The sequence below is a fragment of the Cervus elaphus genome, chromosome 12, assembly GCF_910594005.1.
Source record: "Cervus elaphus chromosome 12, mCerEla1.1, whole genome shotgun sequence".
Lineage (NCBI taxonomy): Eukaryota > Metazoa > Chordata > Mammalia > Artiodactyla > Cervidae > Cervus > Cervus elaphus.
The window spans coordinates 50,902,593-50,924,768 of record NC_057826.1 but is presented as its reverse complement, the minus strand read 5'-3'; positions in this window follow the sequence as shown (position 1 = coordinate 50,924,768).

Here is a 22,176-nt window from a genome sequence, read left to right as displayed (position 1 = left end):
TACAGTCCATTGGGTTGCAAAAGTAGGACACTACTAAGTGACTAATGCTTTCACTTTTTCAAAGGACATAAGTGTATGATTCAACTCTCTGGGCCTTCTTTCTCTCTGGGATCCTATTTCTTCAAGCCTTGATGCCTTATAGTGTTCTTCTGCCTTCAAACAGATTTTTTCTTTAATAGTTAACTTTTCTAGATGTTTTCAATGAGAGGGTTGTTCTGACCCAAGCTTGTCTACTTTAACTATGAGAGGAAGAACCAAATCTGACTGGAACCAGCTTGAGTCCAGTGTTTATTCCTGGTTCATTTAGCTGTGATCAGGACGGTTATGTTTTATAGACTAAACTTAACTTTGGGGCTCTCCCTCTCTCCCTCTCTCTCTCTCTCTCTCTCTTTCACACAAGGAGAGGGTGAATTAGGCAGACATTCTTAAAAGTATCTATTATATAGATAGATACCATCAATTTTTGTCACTCATTGTCGGGAGGAATAGATATTAGGCTAATCAGAAAGAACTTACAGTTGAATATAGACCCATGTATTTATATGTTAAAATTTAAGGACACATTCAATTTTTTGATAAAGTATTTTTTTTTAATTTAAAGTACTGCACTCAATTAGGGTTTATTGGGATATCTACTAAACTGGGAGATTCATGAGGATGGGCTATGTCTCCTTATTTTGGAGTCAGTGCCTCGAACAGTGTCTGAAATAAGTAACATGCCAATAAAAGTTTTCAAATTGGCTAAATTATATTCCAATAAAATTACATTTCCTAAACATATCCTGACTAATCAGGGGTAGGGAATTAGAAGATGATTTGGTGGTAAGTCTAGGGTGTAAAAATTTCTCCATATTACAATTTTCAACTGAATTATTTAATTTTTAAAAAACTGTATCCATCTCAACAGTAAACCCTCAAAGAGTTGAGGTTTTTAAAATAAGTACAGGAAGAGAGAAAGAGAAGATAGAAGAGAAGCAGAAAGAATTGATGTGGTAAAGCCCTGGAAGTGAGCCCTTCGTCCTTCTAGTTAATATAGTTAAGACACGTTGGAAACTCTTCAGTATGCTCTTCTGGTTTTGGGGTGGGGAATGGTATAGTGACCACAAATTTCTGTGGATGTCTATACAAAAAGGTCATACTCATGTGGCCATATTGCCACCACATGGACTAAATTGGCTATCAGATATTTTTATTTGTAAGTGGATTCAAGTGGTATCAGAGAAGGAGTTGGGCAGGGTTGAATATCTGTTCAAGGGCAGTTTGGTCATGGGTTTTTACTGTGTGAGTTCTAAGTGCTCTGTTCTAGTTGGTGGTGGTGTCACAGCCCACCTAAGGCAGGTAGTGCAGATGTAGTTCTTGGTTATGCCTTCCTCTGGGAACAAAATTCAGGTCAGTTTACAACTAAAAAAACAAACAAACAAAAAAAAACAAGTCTTCATATAACTTGGGAGCAGTTTTCTGCTTTTTCACAGATTGCTGCCAGAAACAAGAAAGCTAAGAGATTTGTCATTTACACTGGCAATCTAGTTTGCTGTATAAACAATTTAAAATATATGATCTGGGAACCTATTACATCACCATGAGAGTGTTTACTTTTTACCTATAGTCAGTCTTCCATCAACCTGAATACTCTTAGGACTCAAGATGGAAAGACAGAAATAACATAACCTCTAAGTCATCAGTCATCACTTAGCCAGAGAATTGCTTCTGATTGAACAAGCAGGAGTATTATTTATTGATAGAACTAGTTGAAATGAAACTATGTTGAAAACAAGCAGCCTAGGATTTAAATCATCTAGTACTCAAAATTCAGGGGAAAATGTCTATCTATCTCTGTGTCTCTCTATAAACTATCATCTCTTTTTTTTAAAAAAGGATTTTTTTTTTTAATGTGGACCATTTCTTTTTTGGAAATACTTATTGAATTTTTTACAATGTTGCTTAAGATTTATGTTTTGGTTTTTTGACCTCAAGGCATGTGGGATCTTAGCTTCCTGACCAGGGATCTAACCCTTACCCTCTGCTTTGGAAGGTGAAGTCTTAACCACTGGACCGCCAGGGAAGTCCCTGTCATCTCTCTATCTTTTTATCCATTTCTCTCATTGTTCCAAAATGGACTTGAGACTTATACAAACACGTATAACCACAAATGTGCCTGCATACACACTAACACACATACATGCACTTTCTCTCTTTTCTCTGGGAAAGATTGACAGATGATAGGTATATACATAGGCATAGAAATAAGATTAGAAGACTATACCCGTATAAATGTTCAGTTCAGTACAGTCACTCAGTCATGTCCGACTCTTTGCGACCCCATGAATTGCAGCACTCCAGGCCTCCCTGTCCATCACCAACTCCTGGAGTTTACTCAAACTCATATCCATCGAGTTGGTGATGCCATCCAGCCATCTCATCCTTTGTCATCCCCTTCTCCTCCTGCCCCCAATCCCTCCCAGCATGAAATATTAACTAGTGTTATTTCTCCATAATGGTATTACAGATTATTTTTATTTTCTTCTTGAGCTTTTCTACATTTTGCAGTATTTCTGAAATGAATGTCTATCATACTATGATATAACAAGAAATATATATTTGGTCTTCATCTCCAACTGCTGGCACAGAGTTCCTAAATCTTTATAATTTCCTGTCTGGTAGGAGTGATAGGGCCATCTTTTGTTATAAAATTTGTTTTTAGTCCCTAGTTCCTGACCCCAAAGCTTCTAAGACTCTTGAAATCGCTGGAGTGATCACAGTGTCCTTTGTATGTGCTAGTGAGATGACTGATGCCTGGGGACTCATGGGTGGCTTCAGGATGGAAACTAGTCACCAGGAAGACCAAGCATGACTGCAAGCTTGGAACTTTGAGACCCTCAGTCCACTATCCTCTAGACCTATCCTTCGTCCTCTGGGGTGGGAAGAGGGTCTGGATTGAGTTATTAATCATGCTTACAATATGATGCCACCATACAAATCCCTATACTGCAGAGTTCAGAGAGTGTCTGGATTGGTGAACACATCTACATGCTGGGAGGGTGTTGTGACTCCACCTGGGTTCCTTCTGGACCTTATCCTCTGTATCTCTTCATTTGGTTGTTCATTTGTATCTCTTATAATATCCTTTATAATAAGCCAGCAAATATAAGTAAAGTGTTTCACCAAGTTCAGTTAGCCATTGTAGAAAATTGTCAAACACTCAGAGAGGGTTGTGGGAAACTCTAATTTGTGGCCATGTACGACAGAAGTGGGGATACCCTAGGCTTCTATTACTTGTTACTGGAGTCTGAAGTGGGATAGAATTGTGGGACTGAGCCCTTAATTTGTGGGGTCTGCACTAACTTAGAATAGTTAGTGTCAGGATTGAACTAAGTTGTAGAACACCCACTTGGTGTCTTCAGGGAACTGGAAAATTCCTTAGGGTGGAAAACCCACACATTTAGTGACAAAAGTGTTGTAAGTAGAAGAGCAATCTTCCCTTCTATATTTTAAATAGCACAATAAGTGTTAAATAATAAATAGTTAAGAATAATTTCCTATGGAATCTTGCTAAATGGTAAATAGCTATGTGTTTAAAATTACATATAGCTACTAGATAAAATTTTAAAACTTGAGAGAACAAAATAAGAATAGGAAAAGTAAACTGAAAGATATATTGAGTTTAGTCACAGAGAGGAGGGAAGGGAAAAGTGGTATGCTTAGAGAAGGTGGGCTTGAAATTTGTTGAGTTTTCTCCACCAAGACAACAAAGGCACCAGAACTGGTGGTTGTCTCATGTGCCTGGGGCTAAAATAAGTCAATAGCTCAGGAGGCGCGAGAGAGTTTTTGGCCCTGAAACCAAAGATTACAGTCTCTTAGGAGTCTTCCTGAAGAGGAGCTTCTCTCTGTCCATGGAGACCTCTCGGAAGGCAGCCCTCGCCGCGCAGAAGGGAACGTGGTAGTGAGCAGCTTGTGTGCCACCATGGTGGTTCTCCAGGCATGCTGTCTCCCTCCTGGCCCAGACCAGCAGTGCCTCTCACCTGGGCGGCTGCCCTTCCCGACGAACTCATCTCTCGAGTGTACTCTGTCTCCCCTCCAACACATTCTCCACTTGGTAGTCAGTGATCTTAAAAATTGCACATCAAATCATGTTGTCACCGGTCTTCCTATTTCTCTTCTTTGACCCCCTTTGATACATTTCAACATGACAGTCAGAGTGATCTGAAAACTTAATTAGATCATGAATGCTACTATTCACAACCTTCCAATAGCTTCAAATTCCTCTTCAGACAAAAACCACAATCTTTTACAGCATCCTACAAGACCCTTGGTGATTAGGCCCTGGCCCACTTTTCAGCTTCCTTTCTGCCTCTTTCTACTTGAATCTTCTTAATACAGTAGGTACGCCATCCTCTATGACTTCCTGTTACAGGCCCTTGGCACTCGTCATTACCCGGGCCAGTGAGAAGCCCCACTCATCCCCTGTAACTATTCATCTTTCTAAAGCCTGCTGCTTTTACAATTTCCCATAGGAGCTTATACTTTTCCTTCCAAGTATTGGCTGTGGTTTGGAGACCTATATTCATTTGTATAATAGTTTCACTTATGTTGGTCTTCATCCCTAGGCAGCTTTCATGAAGGTAAGAAATCTTGTTCACCATTATATGCTTGTGACCATAGAAGCTCAGTAAACACTTGTTGAATGTGTAAATGAATGAATGGTGCCTTAAAGTTTTCATTGGTGGATCCTTCATTCACTCCTCTCAGCTGTCTTCCTTTAATCACTAGTTTGGAAGCAAGATTAAGAAGGAAGTTGGAAACCTGGTCCTTCCTTGGTCTGGAGTGTTTCTCTAAACAGTAGGAATTGTAGGTTTCTGGGCAACAAAAGAAAAGAGTTAGAAGAACACAGCTAACAACATCCTCCAGTCAAAATTTTGGATCATGGATTCAACACTCTGTTTTCTGTTTGTAGCTTTAGCTTTGGGAATAGGAGCTGTGTGTGTCTCTGATCTGTCTTCTCCTCAGTGTGACTACCTTTTCCAATCTTGAGGATGTCTCAGTTTTAAAGGGAGAGAGGCATGTGCTCCAGAATTGCATTGAAGTTCTTGCAGGAAATTCCAGAGTTCTTGCAGGAAAAGGAAATGTGGAGTGGGTGGTGGAATTGTGTGAGGGTGAACAGTGAAGGTTGAAAATGTATTCAGAAACATCTAATAGTTTTCAAAGAAATAGGGTACTGACTAACTTAATTTTAAGTGTCAATTTTAATTTGTTGATGCCCCACCTTTTGCTGCTGCTGCTTTTTATTTTTAAACTATGACTGGAGAACTTTATTTATATCCAGGATAAAAATCCAATTTTAAGTCTCCAAATGTTCTCTGAATATTGGATGACAAGATGGTGTATCATGTTTATAAGAACTTCCTATGGGAATGGCACTGTTCTGTTATAGTTAATGATCCTTGCATTTCTGCTCAGAATCCTTTTTTATTTTTTAACCTAAATGGTTGCTTCATGGGCTAGCATTGTTTTCAAGCTTATAGTTGAGAATGCTTGGTCCATCCCATGTCCACAAAAGAGCTGTTTGGCTCTTATTCGTTTGACCATTTTTGCTTATTACAATCATCTTGAATCCATGGTAGTGGTATTCTTATAGGATCTATAAAAAAACAAACAAAACAAAACAAAAAAAAAACCGTGGTCTGTAACCCACCAGGCTCAAGATGGCCCAGGCAAGAATACTGGAATGGGTTGCCTTCCTTCTCTAGAGATCTTCCTGATCCAAGGATTGAACCCATGTCTCCTGAGTTGGCAGACGAATTCTTTATCACTGGGCCACCAGGGAAGTCTGCTTCCCAATGTGCCCACCCCTGCCCCCCAAAAAATGAAAATGAGGAAAACTTTTGATAAAATGCAACCCCAGCATTGAGAATGCTGCCAAGAACAACTCCAGGGGCCAATGTGAGTTATGCAACACAGCCATCTTGTCCATGATGGATCGTCAGTGGCCTTGGTGGGTGGGAGGGGACAGTACCATGAATTTGATTGAGATACTTGAGGGGCCTCATCTGCCTCTGTCATGTATTTCCTTACGAAAAAAGATCTGACGCATGTTCACGTCAGAATGTCAAAATGTTCATGTGCCACAGTGAGTGGTAAGTTACATTAGTGATTCTTCAATGACTTTATATCCTTATTTCCATTAAATATTTCATAATAAAAATAACCTTTGAGATTTCGTAGAAGGAAACATAATAAGGAAAGCTCATTTTATATAAATGCAGCTATAAGGAGGTACAAATAGGAGTGTCTGCAAGGGCCATGGAAGGTCCCCACTTTCAAAATTTTGCTTTGAATATTAAGTTTTTGAGTCTCTTTTTATTTCTTATGTGTGTTACCTTCAACCTGGGTGAACTATATAATATGTTATCGTTGGGAGATGGTAATATATGTGAGCTTGAAGTTGAATTGTCGCAGTTGCCTGTGAGAAATCAGTAATTTAGTTCCATGTTTCCCTTCCTAGGTCAGAGAAAAGAAATTTGAGTCCCTTTGTCTTTCATTGTTAATCTCTTTTAGTTGTTTTTAACTTCAGAAATTATTCTCATCTATCTCTTGAGCACAGAACAGGTTGCAAACATGATTAAAGTACACTTTAAAAAAAATAAGACTTGTTTTAGTTTAGCATATTTTCATAATCCTCATACCAAAGAGACTTTAAATCATTGATAGGGCAAATTTGTGTTTATTCCATGTGGTCTTGAAGATTAGCAGATGACATGAGAGGTTTACTCAAATTACCTAAACTTGCTGTTTATCTTAACATTAGTGGCACAAGAAATAGAAATGCCAAACATGGAAGCTTCCAAAAGAGCTTCCAAAGAGCTTCTCTGACAGCAGCCAGTTAAGTCAGTCTCTCATTTTTTATTCTTCTGTAAAAGTCCAAGTCTGAGCTTTACAAATGGTGATGCTGAGCTGCCTGAAGCTCACATCTCCTGTGGTGAGGGGAGATTGTGGCATTAAAGCAAATATCATTGATTTTTTAAGAAATGGAAACGAGCCATAGATGTGAACTGTAAGGACTCAAATGTGCTAAGCTTGTCTTTCTGAAACTAGGGATATTTTAAATGACAATCAATTCAAAAAGAAGGTTCTCTTGGGACAGGAAAGCTTGACTCCCTGGAAACATGTTCCCCTTTCCTGACCTTCACCCCCAGCACCGTGTTGATATGAAGACAGGCCAGCCTCACCAATGACATGATGAGTAGAGACTTGTTAAAGGGAATCCAAGGTTCTCAGTTAAGAATTGCATTTATCTGTTGAAACCTACACTTATTGTACTTCTGTTGGAATTCAGGACATGCTACTCCAAAATATGGCAACTTTACATATTGAAAATTTTAAGCTGAAGCAGTTTGAGAAAACAGCAGAAGCAGAACCGTCACACTGACCTTTTCCTCGCCCTTCTCTGAAACAGGTCATAAAACCCTCATGTGAGAGGTGCCCTCCTTGTACCCAGAGGAAAGGAGCATCCTTATCTCTGGATACAAAGAGAGGCTGAGACAAAGAGAATCTGAACAAACAGGCCTTGCTGAGTTTCCCCCAGTTTACTGCCCACTCCTCTTTAAACCCAGCACAAAAATACTAGGTCTAACTGTTTCTTTGGATCCGCATTTCCTTATGAAGGCTCCAGCAGCGTATAAAACTTAGATTAAATAAATATATATACTTTTCCTTCTGCTAATCTGTCTCTGTCAGTTTAATTTTCAGACCTAGCCAGGTACCCTAAGGATTGAGGAAAACGTTTTTCTCCCCTACACTTCTCTTTTACTGTGAGAAACTTTTGATTTTGTTTGGCCATACCACATGGCCTATGGGTTCTTTGTTCCTTGACCAGGGATTGAACCTGAGTCCCTGGCAGTGAAAGCACTGGGTCCTAACTATTGGACCACCAGGGAACTTCCTAGAATTTTAAAAACTTTGATTCATGGTAAATTGAACACTTACAACAAAGTATCTCCCTCCCCTTTTCCTTTCCTCAGCAATATTTAAATGAGAGTTCTGAAAGAAAAAATAACCATAATTTTTCTTAAATTTTCATCTGAAAGTTTGACAGAATCCCTACTTGACAATTTTACTTTAAAAAAAAAAAAGAAAAGAAACCATAAAGCCTGTTTTGTATATTGTACCTAGTTGCAAAAAGCAACTTTGGTATTTCTTTTGTTGTTAGAATTATTAATTACTCATAGGTTAATAACTTATTGCTAACACAGCATACTGAGTCACTTTCTGTGTTGTTTCAAACATGTCAATATATTAAGCTAACTTGTTTTCTATCTAAATACAATTTGTGGTAGATAATTTGCTAACAGAAATAAAGTACTCATTTAACAAGAAAGATCAAGATGTGTGTAACAAGTCCTCAAAAGCCAGAAGACAGTATTTTGATGCCATTAATTACTTTTTATGATCAGACTGCTGTATTTATGCTAATTGCTAAATCCCCTGAGATCTCACTAAAATGTGATACAGTGAAGAATAGACAATGAAACCCCAAATCAGCAGAGGTGGTGATTTTAACATCTTGAAGACCATATTTAAAAGGTACATTATAGTCATGATATTGAGTTGGTGGAAGCAGAAACCATTTCTTAGTGAATAACTGGTCTGGCAGGGGACATGTAGCCTGTGTGATGGATAAAGGGCACTTGATTATTTTTTTCCTCCTCGAGGTCCCTTCCAACCCCAGGACATCACAGATTCTGCTTCTAGATCTCTGTGGGAAAATTAAGTTGAAGACTTAGATTTAAATTTTTGCCTTCTTTCAATTTATCTACATGATGGAAACAAAGCCATTTGACTTCCCTTGACACCCAGGCTTCTCATCCTGGACCGATAAAAAAAGACATTATAAGAGAAGAAGACAGGTAGAGAGAGTGTCTAAAGAAATGCAAAGAGAGAAGTTGTAAGAAAGAGTGAGAGACAACCTAAGAGGGGCCATGAGCAAAAGAAATTTGAGAATGGCAATGATCATTGTTCAAGTAGAAACATTCTGTTTGAGAACCACCTGAATCTCAACCTATGCTATTAGGTGCCAAAATAGGCAAACGTCTTTTAGGCCGATGTTGTCTGCGAAATGTAACAGCAGAAAGTGATCTTGGGAATTTGTGTATAACAGGCCAAAATCTCCCTGCTGGGTTTGAGCAAAACTTAACTGAAATTTGTAATCAATAAATGAACAGAATAAATGCTTTGAAATCACCTGTAAAGGCACCAAACAGAAATCCTGAAGATGCTTCCTTTATGACGTAGCCATCGTAAGAACCTTTAGAAAGCAGCATCATTTTAGAAAGCACATTAATGGAATGAGGCATGATTAAATGGAAGTGAGTCTCTTGTTTGGTTTTATTAAAATGAGTCTCTCTCTTGAAACAGATCCATTTCCCATTTCTCACCATCTTATCAGAGGATGCCATTGCAGTGGGAACCAAGTGCTCCCTTTCCAATTTAATGGAAAATCAAAAGTGCAGAGCTACCTGCACAGACAAAAACCAACAACTCTGAAGGATGACCCTTCAGTGGAAATGCATTATGGGGCAGACCATGAGTTTTCCTGGAACTCACATTTTAACCCCAGCAAGATTCCTGTACTTTATCTTTAGTAAGAGCCTGGCTTATGTTATACCTTACATGGTGTCAGCAGTGGGCAAACAGTAATTGTCAGAGCTCAGGTTTCTCTAAGACCTCATATTCTCAAAGTGGATATTATCGGTATAAAGACCAGTGAAGTTGGTAATGAAACAGCAAGTATTCCTTTAGGATTTTGATGTCAGAGAAAGGAACTAATCGTCTCTGTTGCCAAGAAGCTGTCAAATATGCCTTAATTATGATTAATAACATACACGTACCTGAGAAGATTTTTTTTTTCTTTCTCATGCTGACTTTCTTAAAATGCCTCTTTGCTAAATATTATTTCAGGGGCTGATGCAGTTCTAACATTAGGGACAAACTAGGACGGTGGTATCTCTGTCTGCAGTGGTATTTATAAGGCGTTCATACTTGGCTAAAGAAGTCAGGATTCTAGCATCTCTCCATATATATATTTCTTTTCTTTGCAAGTGCTAGTTTTACAGGGAAAAGAGTTTTGAATAGATAATTTAAATTTTTTCATAAATGAGTGGTTTGATTTTAAAGCAAATTTTTCTACTATGTGCTCTTGAGGATGGTGGTCATTATGCTTCTGAAATGAGCAGTTTTATTGTTCACAGAGGAGGGGAAAAGGGGAGTTGTTATGATGGTGATGTAGGAGTTGAGAAAGAAGCACATACTAATCGTGAATTGTGGCTAAATGAGTGTAATGGAGCTGTATGATAGTTGTCATACGATAAATGACACTAGTCAATGAGAATCGCAAAACACAAATCGCAATGGAAAACATTTATGGCAGAGTGCCATGTAATGATGTACATTTAGCTTTGTGTTATTTAAATGGAAAGTGAATTCAGAAGTACATACATTGAAAGAGTTGTGTATGAATTTGATACAGGTTTTGACCTTTCTCAGTCCAGACATATCTTTTTGCAAATATACACCTAACATCATTCTATTGTTTAGGTGAAGTTAACAGGCCTCAGAATTCAGTGAGTTGATGGCTCCCTCTCCGGCTTAATTAGACAGTTTAAGCTTTAATTGGCTGGCATTAAGTCATTCAGTCAGTGAGAGAGCTGCTCATTGACTCACTGGGAATTGTGGGAGCAATTGATCTAGCTGGGACCGGACGCTTCAGGAGCAACTGCTTAAGCAGAGTAGAAATGCGTGTTGCAAAGTGCCCTGGTGGCGAGAGCCTGTGAGTGCCTGGTCGCCTGTGTCCCACCCTTCTCCATGTGCAGAGTTTAAGGATAAACAGATTATCTGTGCTAGAGAGGGAAACATGTTAGAATTAAAAGTGTTTGCTCAGCAAAGTGAAGATAGAGGTGACCGTCAACTGTAGCAAAGACTGCCTTGGAGAGGGAAGCAAAGACAAATTGAAGTATCTAGATATTATACCAGGTGTGATCAAGCAGACTGGTACATAGGCACCAGATCCCCTGTAGTTCTCGTCTATTGGGTTGTGAGTCCTTAAGGAAAGGACTGTGATTCATGCACAGTTGTGGTATTATTTCTGGGCCTTATGTGCAGTAGTCACTGAATAATTACTGAATAAATACATGAAAGCATTTATTCCAACAGTGGATAAACCACTGCTCAAAATATGTATTTAGTTTCAAAGCCAGTTTCACCCAATCATAGAAAAGAAGCTATTTCCTTTAAAAAATTATTTGTTTTCAATATAGAAACTCAATATGTACCATTTAAGGTTTACGTTTACCATCTGAATGGTCATCTGCCTTATTCTTTGGCCTTGGTTCCAAACCATGTCCCAAAGTCAACCCTCCCCTGTAAAGAATATATGGAGGAGTATACTGCATCACTCGATAAGAAGATGGACTTCAGAGCTTCCACCTTGAAGGGATGGTGGATGTTTGGTTGTATAATTTCTGATGTACATGAAAAAGCTGGCCATGATACAATGCTTGTAAATTTTCAAGATTGATACTGACTTCATGCAACATCACTATACATTCCCTCCACTTCTCTGCATGTTTTAACATTTTCCTATTACAAAGTTAAATAAAAGAATCAACTATATAACTTCTATTCCCACTTTGTTTTGATGCATAGACTTTTAGGACTGCCAGATACTCTAAAGGCTGTTTAAGTCTCTGCCCTTTTACTTTGTTGAAGAGAAACTGAGGCTGTGATGGTATGTTCCTCTGTCCATGGAATTCTCCAGGCAAAAATACTGGAGTGGATTGCCATGCCCTCCTCCAGGGGACCTTCCCAACCCAGGGATTGAACTGGAGTCTCGTACACTACATGCAGATTCTTTACCATCTGAGCCAACACAGAAGCCCATGTGATGTTACAGCACTTCCAAAGGTCAATTGTAACAGAGGCAAGAGCCAGGTGCCATAAGGGACTGATACTTCATTGTTGTTGCTGTTTCAGAGGTGGTACTTTGGGTGAGATTTTCTTTTTCTTTTTTTGACTGTGTGAGTAACAGGTAGTTGAGAAAGAATTCTAACAAGCATTGCAGCCCCATGGTTGCACCATCCCAAGTGAGGCAAGTATTATGATGATAAAGAAATTCACAAATTAATATTACTCTAAATATCCAGACCACTGAGGGGGAAAAATATTTTAACCTAGTCTTCAATTTTCTTCTGAATTTTCTTTGATGTGAGGATGTTAGATCTATTTAGATTTGTTGTTTTTCAGTTGCTCAATAGCGTCCGACTCTGCAGCTCCATGGACTGCAGCACACCAGGCTTTCCTGTCCTTCACCTTCTCCCGTAGCATCCTCAAACTCGTCTCCTTTGAGTCAGTGATGCCATCCAACCATCTCATCCTCTGTCGTCCCCTTCTCCTCCTGCCTTCAATCTTTCTCAGCATCAGGATCTTTTCTGAGTCAGCTCTTTGCTTCAGTTTGCCAAAGTATTGGAGTTTCAGCTTCAACATCAGTCCTTCCAATGAATATTCGGGATTGATTTCCTTTAGGATTGACCAGTTTCATCTCCTTGCAGTCCAAGACACTCTGAAGAGTCTTCTCCAACACCACAATTCAGAAGCATCAATTCTTTGGCGCTGAGCCTTCTTTATGGTCCAACTCTCACATCTATACATGACTACTGGAAAACTATAGCTTTGACTAGACGGACCTTTGTTGGCAAAGTAATGTGTCTGCTTTTTAATATGCTATCTAGATTGGTCATAAATTTTCTTCCAAGGAGCAAGCATCTTTTAATTTAATGGCTGCAGTCATCATCTGCAGTGATTTTGGAGCCCTAAAAAATAAAGTCTGTCACTGTTTCCATTGTTTCCCCATCTATTTGCCATGAAGTGATGGGACTGGATGCGATGATCTTCGCTTTTTGAATGTTAGGCTTTAAGCCAGCTTTTTCACTTTCCTCTTTCACCTTCATCAAGAGACTCTTTAATTCCTCTTCACTTTCTGCCATAAGGGTGGTGTCACCTGCATATCTGAGGTTGTTGATATTTCTCCCTGCAATCTTGGTTCCAGCTTGTGCTTCATCCAGCCTGGCATCTCGCATGATGTACTCTGCATATAAGTTAAGTAAGCAGGGTGACAACATACAGCCTTGACGTACTCCTTTCCCGATTTGGAACCAGTCCATTGTTCCATGTCCAGTTCTAACTGTTCCTTCTTGACCTACATACAGATTTCTCAGGAGGCAGGTAAGGTGCTCTGGTATTCCCATCTCTTAAATTTTCCACAGTTTGTTGTGATCCACCCAGCCAAAGGCTTTAGCATAGTCAGTGAAGCAGAAGTAGAGTTTTTCTGGAATTCTCTTCATTTTTCTATAATCGAATGGATGTTGGCAGTTTGATCCCTGGTTCCCCTGCCTTTTTTAAATCCAGCTTGAACATCTGCAATTTCTTGGTTAGTTTATAACACCAGAAAATCCCTACATGACCTGTCCCCTGTGCACGCCTCAAAGCTCTTCCCCTCACCTTTTCGTCTTTGTTCACCACAATGCAGCTTTCCTGGTTTTTCTGACCCTCTAGTATGCTGCAGTTGCTACCACTGCAAGCCTTTGAACATGCTATTTCCTTCACCTGGAGCTCTCTTTCTTCCATGCCTTCACAACTGTGAGTCCTTCTCATTATGGTTTCACATATTTTTGGAGCGGTTTTAAGGTTCACAGCAAAACTGAGCAAAAGGTACATAAATTTCCACATTCCTCCTGCCCATACAGCATCTCCATTTTCCACGTCCCCCAGCATCTCCATTATCCACATCTTCACCAGAGTGGTACATTTGTTACAACTGATGAGCTTCCACTAATACATCATTATCGCCCGAAGTTCATAGCTTACATTAGGGTTCACTCTAGGTGGTGTATATTCTGTGGGTTTTGACAAATATATAATGACATGTATCCACCATTATAATATACAAAGTGATTTACTTACCTGAAGTCTTTTGGGCTCCACCTGTTCCTCCTTTCCCTTCCAGTAATTCCTGCTCATTGTTATTTTAAATATCTGTTCATAGATTACTTTCTCAGAGAAGCCTTTTCTCAGCAGCCTAACAAGAATAGCAACCTCTTCTCTAGCATGAGAAGAGGTCTTTTTCTACCCATTCCTCTCTTTTGTTTTCGTTATAGCATTTACTAATACCTAAAATTTGTCCTATCACTTTGACTATATGGCTTTTACCTACTTCTTTCACTTCTACTTTCATTATAAGACCCCTGAGTAGAATATATTGTTCACTGCCCTTTTCCCCAGCTCCTAAAATAGTTTCTGACTTATGGTAGGTCCTCAGTAAATATTTGGATCTGCTAAGTTTTTTTTTTTATATAATGTTTTCAAGGACTATACTGGTGATCCAAACATGAGTCAGACATAAATTCTTTTCTAAAGGAGCTTACAATTTAGAAGGGGAGACAGTCACCGGTCACATTTATAACATGATCTGATTAGTGCCATGATTAAGCATCATGATATGAGAATCAAATGAAGGACCATTGAATGTTGACTGGGGGAATCAAAGAAGCTTTCCCAGAGAAAATAATACTTTGACTAAGACTTGAAGAATATGAGGAGGACTTGACTTGGAAAATATAGGACGTCAGTGTCCTACACACATCCCCTGAGCATTCACCATCAGGATATCCCTGACCCCGCTGTTCTTGACTAGTCTGAGAGCAGATTCAGCCCATGCAGGGAGCAGGCTGAAAGTGCGGGGGAGTTAAGTCCTGCCAGGAGCAGTCCACAGCCAATGACTACTTGCTTCTTTGCCTTTTGGGTAGGTGGGCAACCTGAAATGCCTTCTATCCTGTCTCTCAGAGGTCCCCAGGAAGGTGGAGCCTCGATTGCTCACAGTTTATACTCACTATTGAATTCCTTCTCTTCTCTGGCTCATATCCTTGTTCCTCTGCTTGTTGCCTGGGGTCACCTCCCAAATAAAGTCTTTTCCCTCTAATGCTTGTTTTAGGTTCTGATTCTGAGAGTATCCAATTTAGAGTATTTGGCAAAGAAAAAAGAATGAGGGTATTCTGGACAAAGACAGCAGCTTTTATAAAAGACCAGACTTGAAAAAGGGCCTGACATATCTAGAGAATAATGAGAGATGAATTATGAATTAATTGAGGTAAGTGGCAGGGAGTAGCAGAAGATGAGGCTGGAAAAATACTGGACTGGCTCCTTTGCTTCTTTGCATGGATTTTTCTAAGAATAGTGGTAGCAGATTTGCACTCGTCTACCTATAGTTCCCCTTACGTGAACAGGAAAAAATATAGGTATATATAATATCATATAACACAAAATTGCATATTTAATATGTATGAAAACGTGGGTTTTTATAAGTGCCAGAATCTACACTTTTGAAACAGAGCACATGTACTTGGCTTATGCTGGGGATGACACCCATAATGTTGTTTTCCTTCAGACTCATCAAATGTACTAATTAGTAACACAAGTGAGTCTCAGTTTTGTATGTGAAGTCAAAATGAGAACACAGAATTGGTCAGTGTGAAATAATGTGTAACTTGATCTGGAGTTCTCAAATGAAGACCCAAACAGCCTATCAGAAATAAAATAGCCTGTACCTGAGCCTTCCCTTGCTGCCTGGCAGATCTGATGGAAAGAAACTATCTGTGGCTTCCAAAGTGTTTTTGGTCCCCACGTCCCTGACCTCATGCATTTTTCGAAGGGGAATCTTCAGAGAAACCCATGCTACATTTAACTTTGGGATCTCTCTTGTGGGCTTGTGTCTAACCAGACACAGCCGATCTGAATATTTCCTGCATGCTAAGCAGACCATTGTCAGCCGCTTCCTCTAGGCTAGATTGTTATAAATGCTGTTTATGATCCTGCTATGACAACTGTGAAGGACATGGCAAAGAATTTATCACAGGATTATTCATCCACCAGCAGAATACCTAATAAGATTCTAAATGACCCAAGATGATAATAAGATCTAGCTTGTAGCAATAAGGTATTAATAAACTGCTTTTTTCAATAAGGGAGAGTCCTGGCATCATTACCCTGACATATTTGTTTTGCTTATATTTTGCGAACAAAGTAGAGCTGCTGGATTGAATAGTAAATTTATAAAAACCTCTGATGTATGAAAAATACAACCCACATGAAGTGGAACCCATAGGTTAAAGTCAAGAGCATAGTGTTTGCCTATGACATCCGAGAGCCAGACTCCCAAGCCATCGATTCTAATTGTTCCGTGCCATTTGCCTTTGTATTTAAAAATTATATAAGAATAATATATCGCCCACTGTTGACCACAAGGCCATAATTCAAATGAAGAAATTTAGTAAAATCATAAACCAAGAAAGTGCAGTATGGATGAATAATGGATGAAACGGGTATGCTGAAGTTAAAATGAAATCTGAGATTCTGCTGCATGTTCCTATTTTGAAAATAAAAGTATTTAGTTTTAAGTTAATACAAAAAAAAATGAATCCTGTTCATTGTCACTCAGCTGTTCCTAGGGGAGAAAGCAGCAGAAGTTCAGGAACCTGTCGTTTGTGAATTTTTTTCAATATTAGAAGCCAAACAAGTTCCTCTGCCCTGGTTTTACTGCCTTAGAGCTTCTTTCTCTGACAACACTGTGCAAGGACTTGACTTTTACTTTGTTTCCAGGAAAGTAGCCTTGTGCCTTGGAAGGTGTTCTCAAGTGGATTTTCAATTCATCAGGGCAAATATCAGCATTGAAATCAGCAATGTTTAAAAAAATGAGATAAAATGTGTATACAGTAAAACCTGCCACACCTAGGTGTATACAATTTGAGGGCTTTCTGAGATTGAGTTTCTGTGTCACTCAGAACCAAGTATGGAACATTTTCATCTCCCCGAGAAAGTTCCACTGGTCCCTGTTTCACTCAGCATCCTCTGATTCTTAAGCATAGGCAACCATTGTTGTGGCTTCTGTGCCTCCAGTCAGATGTGATTACTGTTGAGCTTCATATAAATAGAAATAAACAGTATACTTTCTGTGTGTCTGCTTTTTTTTTTTAAACTCAACATAATGTTTTTGAGATTTATTTAGGTTGTTATGTGTATCAATTGCTCATTCCTTGTTGTTGCTTTATGGATATATATGCCATATTGTGTTTTTCCATCATCTTGTTGATGGACACTTAGTTGTTCCTAGTTTGGGGCCATTATAAATAAAGCTGCACTGAACTTATATGTATACATCTTTTTCGTTAGCTGAAAATGGATCATGACCTATCTGTGAAAGTTTATTTAACTTACATGCAGAGTACATCATGAGAAATGCTGGGCTGGAAGAAGCACAAGCTGGAATCAAAATTGCCAGGAGAAATATCGATAACCTCAGATATGCAGATAACACCACCCTTATGGCAGAAAGTGAAGAACTGAAAAGCCTCTTGATGAAAGTGAAAGAGGAGAATTAAAAAGTTGGCTTAAAGCTCAACATTCAGAAAACTAAGATCATGGCATTTGGTCCCATCATTTCATGGGAAATAGATGGGGAAACAGTGGAAACAGTGTCAGACTTTATTTTGGGGGGCTCAAAAATCACTGCAGATAGTGATTGCAGCCATGAAATTAAAAGATGCTTACTCCTTGGAAGGAAATTTATGACCAATCTAGATAGCATATTAAAAAGCAGAGACATTACTTTGCCAAAAAAGGTCCATCTAGTGAAGGCTATGGTTTTTCCAGTGGTCATGTATGGATGTGAGAGTTGGACTGTGAAGAAAGCTGAGTGCTGAAAAATCGATGCTTTTGAACTGTGGTGTTGGAGAAGACTCTTGAGAGTCCCTTGGACTGCAAGGAGATCCAACCAGTCCATCTTAAAGGAGATCAGTCCTGGGTGTTCACTGGAAGGACTGATGCTGAAGCTGAAACTCCAGTACTTTGGCCACCTATTTGAAGAGTTGACTCATTTGAAAAGACCCTGATGGTGAGAGGGATTGGGGGCAGGAGGAGAAGGGGACAACAGAGGATGAGATGGCTGGATGGCATCACCGACTCAATGGGCATGAGTTTGAATAAACTCTGGGAGTCGGTGATGGACAGGGAGGCCTGGCGTGCTGCAATTCCTGGTGTCGCAAAGAGTCGGACACGACTGAGTGACTGAACTGAACTGAACTGATGAAAGCTAACTATAAAGCTTCTAGAAGAAAACAAAATCTTCACAACCCAAGGATAGGCAAAATTTTCCTAGGTAAGATACCAAAAGTGTGTATTGTAAAATAAACAACCAACAAATTGAATTTTGTCAAAATTTAGAACTGCTGCTCTTCATGTACAAATCTTTTTTGTGGAACTACATTTTCACTTATTTTAAGTAAGTACATAGTAGTGGGCTACAGCCATAGGGTGGATGTAGGTTTTACTCTGTAAGAGATTGCCAAATGATTCTTCACAATGTTCCATTTTCCAGTCCCCCAAACAACATGGAACAGTGTTCCAAACGCTACATGTCCTTGCCAACACTCAGTGTTGTACATTTCTTTTCATTTTAGCCATTCTGGTGGGTTTGAAATGGTAGCCAGTTGTGGTTTTCACAGTCAACAATGTTTTTATTTTTATTATTTTTTTTAAAAAACTTTATTGGAGTATAATTGATTTACAATGTTGTGTTAGCTTCGGGTGCACAGCCAAGTGAATCAGCTACACACATACATATATCTGCTCTTTTTTTAGATTCTTTACCTAGATGGGTTGTTGCAGAGTGTTGCATAGAGTTCCCTGTGCTATACAGTAGGTCCTTACTTTGTTGTTGTTTAGTCACAAAGTTGCATCCATCTCTTTGCGACCCCATGAACTGTAGCCCACCAGGCTCCTCTATCCTTGCTATTTTCCAGTCAAGAATACTGGAGCAGGTTGCCATTTCCCTCTCCAGGAGATCTTCCTGACCCAGGGATTGAACCCATGTCTCCTGCATTAGCAGGTGACTTCTCTACCACTGAGCCACTAAGGAAGCTCTTTATTTGTTGTCCATTTTATATATAGTATGTATATATCAACCCCAATCTTCCAATTTATCTCTCACCCCCTTACGCCCTAACCATAAGTTTGTTTTCCGTGTCTGCTTCTGTTTTGTAGATAAGTTCATTTCAACAGTGTTCTGGGCTTTCCTGGTGGCTCAGATGGTGAAGCGTCTGCCTACAATGCGGGAGACCCGGCTTCGATCCCTGGGTGGGGAAGATCCTCTGGAGAAGGAAATGGCAACCCACTCCAGTATTCTTGCCTGGAAAATCCCATGGATGTAGGAGTATAGTAGGCTACAGTCCACGGGGTTGCAAAGAGTAGGACACAACCGAGGACTTCTCTTCAACAGTGTTCTTAAACTTAAAAACAATCAAATAGACAGGTTGATTGGATTTGTGTTTAGCTTTTGTGTGAAGTGCACACCTTAAACGTTTAAAGCAGGATACTTGGACTATTGCCTTTCAAACTGCCCGGTCACCTTCAAATTGCCATTGCTCACATTCCTTCTGTGTTTGTCTCCAGCTCCAGCTCCTTTGCTACTGATTAGTCATAACTCATGAAAATATTTAATACTGTTAGTTAAGCATTCCACCTGACTAGTCTAAAAGACACACAACTAAAATGACCTAGCGCCTAAGGGAAATTACTCAAGTTACAAGGAGTACTATTTCATGTGGAGGACAGGGATTCTAATGCTGCTTTTCTGTTAAAGCAGCACTGTGCAAAGCCTGCACTGGGGAATTGGGTTTAGATGGAAGCTTAATGGAAACCACATGCTAGACTTTTTCAACAAATTTGAGTTTGGAGCCTCATGAAAATAAAAAAAGGTAAAATTACTGCCCACTATCTAGAGGTTGTGGCATTTACTATAATAGAATCTTTTGGCAATTAGGGGCTTTAACTCATTTCTGAACATGAATTTAATAAACTTTCCATGGGGCATACATACACATGTGATGGGGCCTGTTGAGTTATAACTGAAATGTTTGTCTTCCTCCATTTATTTTAGTTTAGGGCCATATGAAAATGGTATTCTAAACCATGATGGACACCCTTAGTGTTATTCAGAACAGTGAAGAACAGAACTTCACATTACTGATCTTCAAAGAGCTGCTTTAGCATGATAATACTATAAAGGACAAGAAGTCTCCAAGTGTCTGATGGTTACACTCACACCTTTCTTTTTGTGTGTGTGGTTTGTTTATTTTTTTAATTTATTTATTTTTAATTGGAGGACAATTTCTTTACAATATTGTGTTGGTTTCTGTCATACATCAACATGAATCAGTCATAGGCATACGTATGTCCCCTCCTTCCAGAACCTCCCTCCTACTGCCCACCCCATCCCACTTCTCTAGGTTGTCACAGAGCACCAGGTTTGAGCTCCCTGTGTTGTAAAGCAGTTTCCCACCAGGATATCTGTTTTACATATAGTAATGTATGTATTTCCATGCCACTCTCTTTGTTTGTCCCACCCTCTCCTTTCCTCACTATATGCACAAGTCGGTTCTCTATGTCTGCATCTCTTTCGCTGTCCTGCAGATAGAATCATCAGTGCCATCTTTCTAGATTCCATGCATGCTCATTTGCTCAGCCATGTCTGATCCTTTGCAGTTCCATGGACTGTAGCCCCCCAGGCTCCTCTATCCTTGGAATTTTCCAGGCAAGAATACTGGAGTGGATTGCCATTTCCTCCTCCAGCTAGCTTCCATATATATATATATATATATATATAAATATATATATATATATGCATCATTATGTGATATTTGTCTTTCTCTTTCTGACTTACTTCACTCTGTATAATAGTCTCTAGGTTCATCCACCTCATTAGGATGGACTCAAATGCACTCCTTTTTATAGCTGAGTAATATTCCACTATGTATATGTACTGTAACTTTATCCATTTACCTGTCAATGGACATCTAGGTTGCTTCTGTTTCCTAGCTATTGTAAATAGTGCTGCAGTGAACATTGGGGTACATGTGTCTTTTTCAGTTATAGTTTCCTCAGGATATATGCACAATAGTGGGGTTGTTGGATGATATGGTAGTTTTATTCCTAGTTTTTTAAGGAATCTCCATAATGTCTGTATCAGTTTACATCCCCGCAAACAGTGCAAGAGGGTTCCCTTTTCTCCACACCCTCGCCAGCATTTATTTGCAAACTTTTTGATGATGGCCATTCTGACCAGTGTGAGGTGATATCTCATTGTTTTGATTTGCATTTCTCTCATAATGAGTGATATTGAACATCTTTTCATGTGTTTATTAGCCATCTGTATGTTTTCTTTGAAGAATGTCTGTTTAAGTCTTCTCTCCACCTTTTGATTGGATTGTTTTCCTGGTATTTAATACTGCCACCACTGAGAACAGTGGCCAAAAGCTGTTCCCTGAATATGAATCACCCTTTCTGTGTGACGTGACCTTGCAGCCCTGGCCACAGCTGATAGCCTGGAAATTGCTGGCTGTCACAAGGGCATTTAGCTATAGGCTGAGTATGATGAAAATGATGGTGATAATGATGACAGTAACAACAGACATTAATTGAACACATCTCTATCAACTCTGTGGTCTGTAGCTTTGTATTTTTGTTAGGAAAATGACCTATAAGATAAAAAACTCTTTGGGTTGCCTTGCTCTGCCACTAGGGGGTAGCATAATTGCTGGTGTCTTATGTCCATTAAATGCAAATTCTGTTTATGGTTCTTTAATTTTTCCAGGTTTATTTTTTTCCCCCATTTAGAAGGAATATAAGTGATCCTCTGGTTAATATAGTAATTTTATAATTCAGCCTGGACCTGGTGTCTCATAAATGCTGTAAAAGAAGTATAGTGAAATAATACGTTTTCTCTCTTTTCAAGCCACTGTTTTAAATCTTCATTACTTATTCTACTACTAATTCATTTTGCTTGTTAAATAAGTATTTACTATTAGTAATAAATAATTAGTATGCACTTTTTGTGCTTTGTACTTGTATAGCACTTAGCCTTTCATCCATTATATGAGAAGGGGTTATGTATGATTACTTTGAGGGGTGGGAAAGTGCCTTTTATATACTGGGGGACATGGCAGAAGACTTCAGAGATTTTAGGATTTAGTTATGGAGATGAAATGTATGCACATCAACTAGACCTAGCAGACTTAAAAGTCT